The sequence below is a fragment of the Ochotona curzoniae genome, unplaced genomic scaffold (genome assembly GCF_017591425.1).
Source record: "Ochotona curzoniae isolate NIBS_2020 unplaced genomic scaffold, NIBS_Ocur_1.0 contig_1014, whole genome shotgun sequence".
Taxonomy (NCBI): domain Eukaryota; kingdom Metazoa; phylum Chordata; class Mammalia; order Lagomorpha; family Ochotonidae; genus Ochotona; species Ochotona curzoniae.
Window position 1 is genome coordinate 46,757,257 of NW_024464920.1, and position 14,114 is coordinate 46,771,370.

General features: G+C 52.6%; 1 pseudogene; it reads left to right on the forward strand.

Moving 5' to 3' along the window:
* The first annotated feature begins 5,985 nt into the window (after positions 1–5,985).
* Positions 5,986–6,431, forward strand: LOC121163575 (annotated as a pseudogene).
* The last annotated feature ends 7,683 nt before the right edge of the window (positions 6,432–14,114 follow it).

A 14,114-nucleotide genomic window follows, 5' to 3' on the forward strand; every position in this document is an offset into this window, starting at 1 on the left:
TGCACGTATGGTGTAGAACTTGAGGCTAGCGGTGAGAGATTGGTCACAATGGTGTCATGGAAGTAGACATCGAAGAGGGCAGACACTGCACATGTCCCAGGAGCCTGGAAAACCAAGTGCCAAGGCTCTGGGGTACAGCACTGCCTGTGTGGCGGGAGTGTCGCAAGAGGCAAGTAGAAGGGAGAGAGGAGGAGTGTCCAAAGGTTGGCTGCTTTGCCACCTGCAGCCACTCTGTACCTGGCTCCCTGGCTGGACAGAGGAGTCACTAAGGAACTTGTGCTGCCCCAACCCATCCTGATGTTGGACGACAGCAGCTCCGAGGAACTCGGGCCCCCACCTGAGCTGCTGGCTGATGTCACTGCATTTGAATTCACCAGAGTTCACATTTCATCAGTCAAATTGTGCCACACGCACTACCCCTGCCCTGTCGGCTGACAGGCCACTTCTGGTGCCCCAGGTCACACTGACCCAGTGTGTGAATGCCTGGCTCGGAGCCATCACCCAGGCCCAAGGCAGTGCTGGGAGCCAGCAGTCCTGGGAGGAGGCGGGGCAGGCACCACAGCACTGCGCCTGGCACGGCTCGAGGAATGCAGGGCAGTCGGTGGCTGTGGCCAACTTGCAATGATTCTGGATCTTTTAGTCCAAAGCAGAACAAGCAGACTCACAGTCCTTCCAAGCAAACGGGTGCAAGGATTCTATTCTCTGAGAATAAGGAACCTCCAGTGGGACCAGGATCAAAAATGTTCACACCTGTAGCAGAGGACAAGTGGCAAAGGGTGGTGTGAACTTGGTAAGACCTGGGTTCAGGTTCTGTCTAGCTGCACACTTGTTGTCAGGTTACTTACCCAGTGCTTCTCAGTTTTCTCATTTAAAAAAAGTTATATTTATTGGAAAGTCACATGTACAGAGAGGAGGAGAAATGGAGAGGAAGATCTGTCCGATGATTCACTCCCCAAGTGGCTGCAACAGCCGGAGGTGAGCTGATCCGAAGCCAGGAAGTCCTCCAAGTCTCCCATGTGGGTGCAGGGTCCCAAGACTTTGGACCGTCCTCTACTGCTTGCCCAGGCCACTTGCAGGGAGCTAGATTGGAAGCGGGGCAGCTGGGATTCAAACCAGTGTCCATATGGGATCCCAGTGTGTACAAGGTGAAGACTTTAGCCATTAGGCTATTGTGTTGGGCCCCAGTTTTCTCATTTTTAAAACTTGGGATTCTAACTGCCCAGCGGCTTGTTCCGTTAGCACAACGCCCAGCCATGGTGTGTGTTTTGGTGGGGTTGGGGAGGGTGGGGGCTGAAGGTCATTGTTAGTTGGCTGTGACCTTGGTAATCAAAGTTAAATTAATAGAGGCAGAAGGTCATGTGTGGAACCTGCTGCCTACTTTCTGATGGAGCTGGAACTTGCAGCCTCCGGAGTGCACCAGGAGCACTCCCCTGGGGTTGCTCAGGAAGCAGAGTCTGGGGTGGCTGGGACGCATGCCTGTGCAGCACGGCTCAGCCATTGGGCCTCGTAGAGTAGTAGCAGGTATGGAAACCCAACAGAATGCAGGAGTTTGGGGCTGTTACGGGACCAGGCTTTCTTAGGGCTCTGCAGCTGAGCAGATGGGGCTGCTGAGGTGGAGGACACCTGCTTTGCTCCTGGTGGCTGAGCCATGGTGAAGCTGTGCTGAGGTGGGCTGCAGATGGGTCCCGATGGAGGCTGAGGAGCCCATGAGAGGGACGTCCAGGAGCAGGTGCCCAGGGCACAGCAGGCAAAGGCATGAGCAACGGGAGCTGGTTCTCGTGGACATGAGCCAGCTCTTGTGGCTGTGGCCAGATTCCTTTCCACACAGCGGCACATCCTCCGACCCCATCTGTGATGCACTTGACCATGAACCCAAGACAGGCTTTTCTTCCTCCTGTGGCCATGATCCTAGGTAGCTTCTGACCCAGGTTGTGGTCCCAGTTGTCCAAGGGCCGCCACCACATCTGACGGCCAGCATCCACCCTCGGAGAGTGATTGAAAAGAACAAGATTTTAAAAAAATTCTACAGGGGTTGGCTTCATGGCTTTGCACTTGAATCTTCGAATCCTCTGCCTGCACTGCTGGCACTCCAGGTGAGTGCTGGTTCGTGTCCTGGCTGCTCCACTTCAGTCCAGCTCTCTGCTTTTGGCCTGGGAAAGCAGCAGAGGATTCCTCAAGTTTTTGGGTCCCTGCCACCCACATGGGAGACTCAGAAGAAGGTCAGCCCTGGCTGTTGTGACCATTTGGAAAGTGAACCAGAGGATGGAAGATCTTTCCCTCTGCAAATCTACCTCTCAAAAATACATGAATATTTTTTAAAAATTCTGGGTCCCAGTACAGTAACAGCAGCTGAAGTCCTTGAATGTGCTGGGATCCCAAATGCACCCCGGTTTATGTTCTGGCGGCCCTGTTTCCCATCCAGCTCCCTACTTGTGGCCTGGGAAAGCAGTGAAGCACGGCCCAAAGCCTTGGGACCCTGCACCCGCATGGGAGACCCTGCACCTGCCTGGGAGACCCAGAGGCTCCTGGAGCTCTGGCCCTTGCAGCCACTTGGGGAGTGAATCATTGGACTCTGTCTCTCTGTCAGATATATTTGACTTTCCAGTAGAAATAAGTCTTAAAAATAATAAGACGGTGGCATGGCTTAGTGGCTAAAGTCCTTGCCTTGAACGCGCCAAGATCCCATATGGACACCAGTTCTAATCCTGGCAGCTCCACTTCCCGTCCAGCTCCCTGCTTGTGGCCTGAGAAAGCAGTCGAGGATGCCCAATGCTTTGCATCCATGTGGGAGACCCAGAAGAGGTTCCTGGATCTTGGCTTCGGATCGGCATAGCATCGACCATTGCGCTCACTTGGGGAGTGAATCATCGGACGGAAGATCTTCCTCTCTGTATATCTGACTTTGTAATAAAAATAAATAAATCATGTAAAAATGTATCTTTAAAAAATAATAATAATAAACATTTAGGATTGCTTGAAAGAAATCTGCCCTGTGAGCTGCTAAGGGCCAGTTCCTGGAGCAGTGAGAAACCCTGTCCAAGGGAGAGGTTGGAGCTGAACGAATGAAGGCTGCAGTAGGGGGTGGGATGAGTCGGATGTCATAGTCCTTTCTGGAACAAGGAGGTATGAGGGGAGCAGGTGAGGTATGGGCGCCCTCCCAGCCCCGCCCTCTGGCCAAGGGTGGCCTCCTTGCCCTTCCTCATGAGCTGCCCCTTTGACCCCAGCCTCTTTGCAGCCCACAGGACTGGGGCCCCTGCCCTGACTCCAGGGGTTAGGAGTGTCATCAGAAAGAGGCTGAGGGGCTGCAAGGGCCAGTCCAAGGCCTGGCAGTTTCCAAGTTGTTCTAAGGTATTTTTACTGAAAAGGCAGGGAGCTGGATCAAAAGTGGAGCAGCCAGAAACTTGCCCATATGGGATGCCTGTGTTTGCCTGTGGAGGATTAGCTGGTTGAGCCCTCACAGTTTCCTGGGGTTTCTCCAGAAGGAGGGACCAGGGGCAGCAGGACTTGTCCTTGTTCCTGTGACTTCACATTCCTGTGCAACCCGCAGCCCAGAAACCTGGCTTTTCCTGCCCTTACCCAGCCTCTCGACTGAGCTCAAGGTGCTGACCTTGTACCCTCCTTTCCCCTACCCCTCCCCTCCCCTTGCCATCTGGGGCCTTCTAGACCTGGCGGCTCCTGGCTCTGGCTCCATGTCCCTGGGCCTCTGCTTCCTGCCAGTCAGAGGTCAATAGCGGGGCTCCCCCAGGTCTCCGAAACCACAGCATGGGAGACTGAGACAGGTGCATGGCGGCTCACGCCCTGCCCGTTGTATGTGGTGTGACTCCTCCAGAACTGCTTCCCTGAGAGAGTGAAGCCGCTCACTTACTGTCTCTAGGGCTCTCGCCAGGAAGGCAGCCTGCGTGCGCGTCACATCCATGTCAGGGTCAGGTAGAGACAGACAGCCTTTTCCGGTGTCTGACAGCCCCTTCCTGTCACCAGGCAAGAGGCGACCTTCCTGCCTGAGGAAGTTCAGTGCAGTTCTGCCAACCTGGAGTCAGGAGGGAGGGTGGGCTCTGCACCCCAGGATCTTCATGCTTCCCTGCGGCCCCCTTCCCTGCCTCCCGCTCTACCCCTCTTCCTGCCATACTGGCCTGCTGGGGGGAACTCCACCCCTAGTGTTTATTGCAGTTGGAAGTGAGTGACTGGAAAGTTCTGAGAAAGTCCTGTCTGGAAGAGTTGGTGGCTTACAAGTTAAGCCACTGTGTGCGAGGGGTGGCACTCAGAGAGGTGCCGGTTCAAGTCCGAGTTGTTCCAGTTCTGATCCAGCTCCTTGGCTATTATCCTTGGAGAAGCAGCAGAGGGTGGCCCAAGTTCCTGGGTCCCTGTCACTCACATGGGGGCCTCAGATGGAATTCCAGGCTCCTGGTTTCAGGCTGGCCTGTGTAGGGAGTGAACCAGCAGATGAAAAATTTCTTGGTTTCCCCTTTCTTTCTGTAACTCTGCCTGTGTGTTAGGATCTGTCTAGTGGGGAGGGGCCCCTTGGCCAAGCGCATGCTGTACATTGTGAGCAGCTGCCCAGGCGTTCCCTCCTCCAGGCTGCCCTCAAGGATGTCCTGCTGTCCTCCTCTGTGTCTGGTGTGATTGTTTTTACATGCCTGTCCTCCACACCCACTGCCAAGCCCTCCGGAGTAGCAGGCAGAAATTTCTTCTTGGTTCTCTTGTGAGTATACCCGTCCAGGGCCCATGGAAGGCCCTGGGTAATCAGGGCAGGCTTCATGGTAGAGGTGAACCCTGAGTATCATTGGGAAGAGCTGCTAGGTGGTGTGTGGGATACCTCAACAAGCAGCCTGTATACATGCAGTGTGGGTCAGGTGGGCGGGGTCTGCCCAGCTCCCTGTTCCAGGAGGACCGTGAGCAAACACATTCCCTCTCTGGACTCCTGTCTTGGCCACAAAGGGTGCTTTCCAGGGCAGAGAATCCCCCGGCTATTCAGAGGGGGCCCCTCTCCTGGGACAGTCCCCTATGACCTTGGTTGGTCTTGGCAGGCTCTAGCATGGTCCTGGAGACACACAGGACACGGACACAGGAACCCCACAGTCCCGCAGTGCATTGCTGGTGGGTGAGGAGGGAGGGAGTCCACCTGCAAATCCAGGGAAGAGTTTCCAAAATAAATAGATAATGCTATTTCAAAAAGGTTTCAGTAACAGAATTGAAAGATGTTTATCTGGGGGGCATGAATCAATTGACGTTCTATATGTGTGGGTGTAGGGACTGAATGGCCTGGGGAGACAAACTTGGAAGAAATCACCTCCTGTGGCCAAGCACAGTTGGAGTTCCAGGGGACCCAGGCCTTATTCTGGCAGATGGCAAGGGCCAGGACACCAGATGCTGTTGGCGCATGCTCAGGTCATGCCTCTGGCAGTAAGGATATAGCAGGGCAGGAGACAGTGGCTACCCCTGCCATCAAGCCTTCTTTGCGCCAAATGCCTTCTTTGCGCTCTGAGGTCCTACAATGCTCTCATTGTCCATGGCACTGCCACGCTGCCATCCCGTGGGAGCACCCCAGAGCCAAGGGCGTGGCAGGGCCTGAGGCCTGCAGCACAGTCTGTGTGGGAAAGCATAGCAGTCAGACCTACGGGACACAGAGTGGGGACCCAGAGGACTCCTGGAATCTGACACCAGACACACTTGGGAAAGGGTTGCCCCTAGGATCCATGGGCCGTGTGCGCAGGCGCAGTGCTGTCTACATCATGTTGTCCTGGTTTCATTGTTATAAGTCACCAGTGCTCAAACCCCCACTTCACACACTTCTCCCCTTCCCAGCTGGGATGGGTGGGCCAACTTTCTCTTCTTGCTTGGGGCTTGATTCCATTGTAAAGGGAGAATGATATTGATTAAGCTATAAACAAGGTTGTATTGGTGAGAAAGTAAAAACAGCAGTTTTAAAAAATTGTTTTTGGCCTGTGAGCTTGGGCTGTGGGACTGAGAGGTGACCCAAACCACATAATGTCAGTTATCTGTTCGTCGATCCATGCCAAATGGATTTGGGGGAAGGTGATTAGAACCGCAGTGCAAAAAACAGCTCAATGTAGGGTCCCCGGGCTTGTGCCGGTCCCTATTTATTTAGTGCTTCAATAAGAGAAAGGCCTACTTTGCCCATGATGCCCTTCAGCAGTGCACAGTCAGGGGTACTGTGCTTCTTGAAGCTTTACCTTCCCATGGACGAAGCATGTGAAACACGAACTGCCCAAGATCACTTTCAAAGTTGGAAGAGTGACAGATCCAGTGACAGGGAAGCCCTGTGTGGGCACCACCTACCTGGTGAGTCTGCTCAGTGTGGAAACCACCCACTTAACACAAAGCCTGGAAGAACTGCAGGTCTCAACAGCTTGAAGGAGGACTGGAAGGAGCCGAAGGGAAAGACTGACGCATCGGCTTTGTGGAAACGAAATTTGCCTTTCTTCACAAACTGTCCAATGTCACCTGTAGTATTTAGGAAATAGCTAAAAGTAAATGAGCTAAAAGTCTTGCTTGAGATTGTTTTGTAAGAGCTTATGATCAAGTTTGATACTTTTTTTAAAAAAAGATTTGTTTATTTTTATTGCAAAGTCAGATACACAGAGAGGAGAGGCAGAGCAAGATCTTCCATCCACAGGTTCACTTCCCAAGTAACTGCAATGGTCAGTGCTACGCCGATCCGGAGCCAGGAGCCAGGAGCCAGGAGCTTCTTCCGGGTCTTTCACATGGGTGCAGGGTCCCAAGGCTTTGGGCCGTCCTCAACTGCTTTCCCAGGCCACAAGCAGGGAGCTGGATGGGAAGTGGGGCTGCTGGGACACAAACTGGTGCCCACATGGGATCTGTGTGCAAGACAAGGAATTTAACCACTAAGCTACCACGCCGGGCCCAAATACTTTTTAGGTAAACATGCTTTTATCTTATACTAAGTGTACTTACCAAGCTATTGCATTGTTTCAGAAGATGTCCTATTTTTTATTGTTCATGGGAATCTTGGGCTTTGACGACTTTCGTTTGGGAGAAGAATTCCATTGGACATAAATGAGACCGCATTTTTTGATGACAGATACTAAAAAATCATTTTTAATGTATTTGTTTTGTTGTGTTGTGATATAGTTCCATAGGCTCTGGGATTTCTCTTCCCTTCTTCTAGAACCTCTCCCAACCCCACTGATTTCTCCTGAATTGTTGCAGTAGTACAGTGCTTCATAAACACTCACAGGTCCATCATTTTGCAGTTTGGGTGTGTCCGGATATTGTAGGTATGGATGATGCTGGAATCCTATTGTCAGGATGGATTTGACAGTTTCATTGGGAGCCATCTTTGATTTGGAGGTATAGAAACACAGTGCATTGTGTCTGCACATCTAGATATGATGGCCTCTATTGCACAGTTGCTATACATCACCTTGGATGAGGAGCCACAGAACAAAATCAGCAACAGGAAGAAAAATAAAATACTTTTTTTTTTTAAAGATTTATTTTTATTATTTTTTCATTGGAAAGGCGGATATACAGAGAGGAGAGACAGAGAGGAAGATCTTCCGTCCGATGATTCACTCCCCAAGTGAGCGCAACGGGCCGATACTATGCCAATCCGAAGCCAGGAGCCTCTTCCGGGTCTCCCACGCGGGTGCAGGTTCCCAAGGCTTTGGGCCGTCCTCGACTGCTTTCCCAGGCCACAGGCAGGGAGCTGGAAGGGAAGCGGGGCTGCCGGGATTAGAACCGGCGCCCATATGGGATCCTGGGCGTGCTAGGCGAGGACCTTTAACCACTTGCGCCACCGCGCCGGGCCCAAAATACTTTTTTTTTTAAATTTTAGAATACATTTTTGGGCCCGATGTGGTGGCCTAGCAGCTAAAGTCCTTGCCTTGAACACGCCAGGATCCCATATGGGTGCCGGTTCTAATCCGAGCAGCTCCACTTTCCATCCAGCTCCCTGCTTGTGACTTGGGAAAGCAGTCAAGGACGGCCCAAACCCTTGGGTTCCTGCACCTGCATTGGAGAGCTGGAAGAGCTCCTGGCTCCTGGCTTCGGATCAGCAGCTCCAGCCATTGTGGTCACTGGGGAGTGAATCATCTGATGGAAGATCTTCCTCTCTGTCTCTCCTCTCTGTATATCCGCCTTTCCAATAAAAAATAATATGATTCACTCCACAAGTGAGCGCAACGGTTGATGCTATGCCGATCCGAAGCCAGGAGCCTCATCCGGGTCTCCCACGCGGGTGCAGGGTCCCAAAGCATTGGGCCGTCCTCGACTGCTTTCCAAGGTGACAGGCAGGGAGCTTGACAGGAAGCGGGGCTGCCGGGACTAGAACCGGCACCCACATGGGATCCCGGCGCGTGCAAGGCGAGGACCTTAACCACTGCGCCATTGCGCCGGGCCCAAGAATACATTTTTTAAAAATTATTTTTTCCTATGAGATGAACAGTTCCAAAGCGAACTGCCTGTGGACACTTTCAGCTTTTTTTTCTAATAAAAATGTTGACATATAGAAAAATAATTATTTTTATATTTATTTTAAAGATCTATTTTATTTTTATCGGCAAGGGAGAGTTACAGAGAGAAGAGACAGAGCATTTTTATTTATTTTTTTTTTTAAAGATTTATTTTTATTATTTTTTCATTGGAAAGGCGGATATACAGAGAGGAGAGACAGAGAGGAAGATCTTCCGTCCGATGATTCACTCCCCAAGTGAGCGCAATGGGCCGATACTATGCCGATCTGAAGCCAGGAGCCTCTTCCGGGTCTCCCACGTGGGTGCAGGGTCCCAAAGCTTTGGGCCGTCCTTGACTGCTTTCCCAGGCCACAGGCAGGGAGCTGGAAGGGAAGCGGGGCTGCTGGGATTAGAACCGGCGCCCATATGGGATCCCGGGCGTGCAAGGCGAGGACCTTTAACCACTTGCGCCACCACGCCGGGCCCGAGACAGAGCATTTTTAAATGATCTATATAGGAGGCCAGCACCAGTGCATCGGCTATCCTCCACCTGCAATCATCAACATCCCATATGGGTGCAACTTTGTGTCCCGGCGGCTCCACTTCCCATCTAGCTCCCTGTTTTGTGGCCTGGGAGAGCAAAAAAGGATGGCTCAGAGTTTTTGGACCCTGTACCTGTGTGGGAGATGTGGAGGCGGCTCCTGGCTTCAGATTGGTTCAGCTCCAGCCTTTGCAGCCACTTGGAGAGTGAGCCAGTGCACAGAAGATCTTTCTCTGTGTATCTCCTCTCGATAAATCTGATCTGCCTTTCCAACTTCAAAAATATACATATATAGTTAAAAATACATCTATGTATTTGAAAGGCAAAGAAATCATATGTGGGGACAGACCTTCCACCTGGTTCACTCCCCAGATAGCTGTAACAGCCAGAGTTGGGCCACGCTGGAGCTGGGCACGAGGAACACCATCTGGGTCTTCCATGTAGGTGACACAGGCCAAAAACCAGGGCCATCATCGGCTGTCTTTCCAGGCAGATTAGCAGGGAGCTGGATTGAAAGCACAGCATCCAGGACTAACTGGCTCTAGTTCTCGTTAAGAGACTTTATTTCAGGGGTCAGCGCAGTCCTGTTTCAGGCTAATCCTATAACCTGTGGCATCGGCACCCCGGCATCCCATATGGGTGTCGATTCATGTCCCCTGGCCACTCTCCTTTGTATCCAGCTCTCTGCTAATGACCTGGGGATGCAACCAAGGATGGCTCAGTGCTTTGGGCCTGGGTACCAATGTGGAAGACCTGGAGGAAACTCTTGGCCTCTGGCTTTGGACTAGCCCAGCTCTGGCTATTTAAGGCTATTTGGGGAGTGAACCAGTGGATGGAAGATCTCTCTCCCTGTCTCTCCTTCTCTCTGTCACTCTTTCAATTAAGATGAATAAATCCTTCTTTAAAAGAAGCAAGCTTTATTTATTTGAATGGCTCTTTGACAGAGAGAGAACGATCTTCATTTTGCTTATTCACACTCCCAGTGACTACAACAGCTAGGGCCAAGAAAAGGCCAGGAGCCAGGAACTGCATCCAGTTCCCCCACGGGGATGGTAGGGATCCAAGTCCATGGCTCACGATCTGCAGCCTGCATTAGTAGGTGCATTATTAGGGAGCTAAATGGAAAGTGGATCAGCTCGCCCTTGGATGGCACACAGCAGCATCATAAGCAGCAGCTTAACTCCCTGAGCCACAATGTCAGTCCCACTTTTTAAATCCATGACGAGCAAAGGGGTAACCAGGGACTCGGGTTGTTCAGTTCCAATCCTGAGAGGCCAGGGCTGACCTGCCCCACCTTCGGCTGTTGGCCTCACCTTACAGCTGACCCCAGGGATCCGTGGTCTCTCCTCATCACCCACTGCCTGGAGACGGAGGCGAGGCCAAGATAATCACCCTTTTACAGGGTGGGAAATTGGGGTTCACTGGGCTGAGCTCACTGGTCTATGGTCACACAGGTCTGTCCTGACAGGTCCTTACTGCAACGGGAGGGGAGCTGACTCAGATTGTGGCCACAGGAAGCCCACAGGACATTCATGGGAGCCAGGAGCCAGGCTGGGTAAACTATTATTATGGCAATGGAACGAGTAGAAGTTGGGCCGGCAGCTGCCTGGGGACCAAGGGGCCTGAAGCCTATCTGAGCAAAGGATTGGAGTCGCTTCTGAGGCTTTGTTTGGTTTTGTTTTTTTACTGTATGTATTTTTCATGGTTCCTGATTGACTTTATTATCTTTTAAAATATTAATTTTTATTGCAAAGACAACAGATATGGAGAGAAGAAAATACAGAGAAAAAGATCTTTCATTCACCTGTTCACTTCCCAAATGTCCGCAAGGGTCAGAGCTAAGATGATCCAAAGCCAGGATCCAGGAGCTTCTTCCAGGTCTCCCATGCAGGTGCAGGTTCCCAAGGAGTTGAACCATCCTCTGCTGCTTCCCCATGCATCAGCCGGGAGCTGATTCGGAAACAGTAGCTGGGACACAAACCTGCGCCCGTCTGGGATCTCAGCACTTGCAGCAAATAGGATGACCCAATTGACACATTGTGCTGGGCCCAACTTTATTTTTTTAGTATGTAATATAAAGGTAAGGAGTTTATAAACCCATGTAGACCTCTGATTAGGATGGAGAGGGTCAGGTGGGGAGGGAAGGTGGCTGAGTGTGTGTTTTAGTTTTCCCTCCCTTGTCCATAGCGGAGCTGGGAGGGTTCTGGAGAGGGTGGAAAAAGCTAGTACTGCTTCTTGCTGTCACACTATATCAGTGCTACCTGCCTGGGACTGAGAAGTTCATTTCATGTCCCATTTGAGGCCCAGCTGTGGGGAAGAACGTTCTGGGTGTTACTTGCGTGGTCTCGATTGTTCTAAGATGTTAGCTGCTTTTACATCAGAGGTGAGAAATTTCTTTCTAAGGCCTATTGGCCATCCTTGGCACGCCCACAGATGCTTACATTTATTTATTTAATTAATTTTTAAGATTTATTTATTTTTATTTCTACATCAGATATACAGAGAAGAGGAGAGACAGAGAGGAAGATCTTCCGTCCAATGGTTCACTTCCCAAGTGACCGCAATGTGCCGATCTGAAGCCAGGAGCCTAGATCCTCTTCAGGTCTCCCACGCAGGTGCAGGGTCCCAAGACCTTGGGCCATCTTCAACTGCTTTCCCAGGCCACAAGCAGGGAGCTGGATGGGAAGTGGAGCTGCCAGGATTAGAACTGGTGCCCATATGGGATCCTGGCGTGTTTAAGGTGAGGACTTTAGCTGCTAGGTCACTGCGCCAGGCCGTATTTATTTAAGACCTACTTATTTATTTGAAACAGAGAGAGGAAATAGAAAGTGTTCCATTGGTCGATTCCACCCAAATGGCCACAAAGGCTAGGGCCAGGTCCTTCTTCCGGGTCTCCCCATGTGAGTGCAGGACCCCAAGCACTCGGGTGATCTAGCTGCCCTCTCGGGCACATTACAGGGCAGCTAGATCAGAACTGGAGTGGCTGGAGCATGAACAGGCACACGTATGTGATGCCAATACCATTACATAATAGTGCCCAAGATTTTTGTTTTCAAATGTTGTTTTCTTTGGAAGGTCGATTGAGAGAAGGGTGAGGTAGGAAGCAGAGATCTCTCATCTGCTGGTCCATTGGCCCAAGTTCTGAAGCCAGGAGCCAGGAACTCCATCCGGGTCTCCCACGTGAATGTTGAGGGTTTTCATAACTGTGTCTTCCTCAGCCATCTCACAGGCCCAGCTTTGGGAAACTGGATCAGAAGCCGAGTGACTGAATTCAAGCTGCCCATTCCAGGGTGTCACCCAGGATACCATAATGCCAGCTGCTGTTGCTGCCTTAGCAGGTTGAAAAGGACGCTGCTCTGTGAAGGCCAAGGTCAGGGTCCCGAGCTGGAGTCTTGTTTGATGAGGGAAGAACCTGGAACCCTGCCTTCCCAAGTCACTTCCCATAAGGGATAGGGTGTCAGGAGGGGGCAGTGTGGGGCGCCGGCATGCTTAGCACACAGGCAGACATTAGGACCTTCCCAACCTGCATTGGTGGCTTTCCAGCTCTGGATACCCCTGGAGAATGTGGCCCACCTTGAATGGCCTGCCTTACTCCCCAGGCCCTGGCTGTCATCAGATGGAGGACTCCATGGGCGTTGAGGAGGTGGTCATTCCCAAACTGGCTTCTCTCCTTGATCACTTACCCAACACAGCCCAGGTGACCCAGGGGTGGGGTTGGATCACTAGCTTCCCAGGTGCCAGGTGTGGTTATGAAGCATGCCCTTAGGGTCAGGCACTGTCTACTTTTAAAAAATAATTGATTTTTATTTATCTGAAAGGACAAGTTACAGAGACGGAGACACAGACCTTCCAGCTGGTTCACTCCCCAGTGGCCATAGTGGCTGGAGCTGGGCTGGTCCAAAGCCAGGAGCCAAGAACTACATCTGGGTCTCCCGCTATGCGTGATGGGGGCCCAAGGACTTGAACATCTTCTTTTGTTTTCCCAGGTGCATGAGCAGGGAGCAGGACTATGTCTAGCACCCCTATGGGATGCCAGAGTCTCGGTGCACCACAATGCTGGCCCTAGGGCCAGGCACTTTATAGTTAAAAGTAGTAATTCTCCCCATTTTCAAGATGTGGACAGTGAGATCTCGGAAGGCTGGGCTTATGTGACTCCAGTCCCATTCCCAGATGACTAAGACCCTGTTCCTTCCCACGGAGGAGGAAACCACCGCCCCATTCCAGTCAGTCAGTGCTTGGTCAGGGTGACTTCATAACCTGCCAGTTGAGAGCGGCTCATTTATCTGCTGAAAAGTCAGGAGAGGCCTCTAGGCAGGGGCGGACAGCTGCTGGGCCAGCAAGTGTAGAACTAGGTTGGGTAGCCTCCTAGGGCCTATGTGTGTCTCCTAACTGCCACTTCGGTGCCCCCCCACTCCCGTCACTACCATCAGACCTGAAGGGGACTCAGGCTCAGTAGGAGGGGCAGATCTCTGAGCTTATAGGGGGGTGAGACAGCTGGAGGTGGAGTGGGAAGGGAGACATGAGTTTTCTCCCCAGACCCGAATGGGAAGGGAATGGGGGGGGGGGTGTCAAGTGGGACAGAAGAAGGAAGTTGGTGGCCATCAGGGGTGTTTGCAGGGGAACTGTGTCCCCAAAGTTTCAGGCCATGGTTGCTGAGTGTGTTTGGAGAAGTCAGCGTGGGGGAATTTGCTGGTTCTCAGGAGTGGGGAACCAGCGAGAGGTGTCCCCCCCTCCGGAGGGGAAGTCCCGATGGCAGCATGTTGGTGGCCATGGGGGTGGGGGGAGATTATGGTGGGAAAAGCTGGCCTGCACCGTGGTTAGGGGTAACCCGGGTCCTCCAGCTCGGGAGGAACCCTGGGGTGTCTGCAGAGGCGGAGGAGGGTCCACGTCTAGGGGAGGAGCGGCCGGTGGGTTGGGCGCCAGGCCACCGCCCCCTCCTCGCTCCCCCGCGGCGGCGGGCGGGCCTCGGGCGGGGACCTGGTCGGTGGGAGGCCCGCCCGCGGCCGGCCCACAATGAGGCGAACCGGCTGCCGTGAGTAAGGGCAGGCTGCCGGCCGGGGCCGGGCCACGCGGGGCGGAGGCTGCCGGGGCAGGTCGGGGCAGGGCTGGCCGGGCGGGCGGGGGCGGCGGCGGCGGCGGGA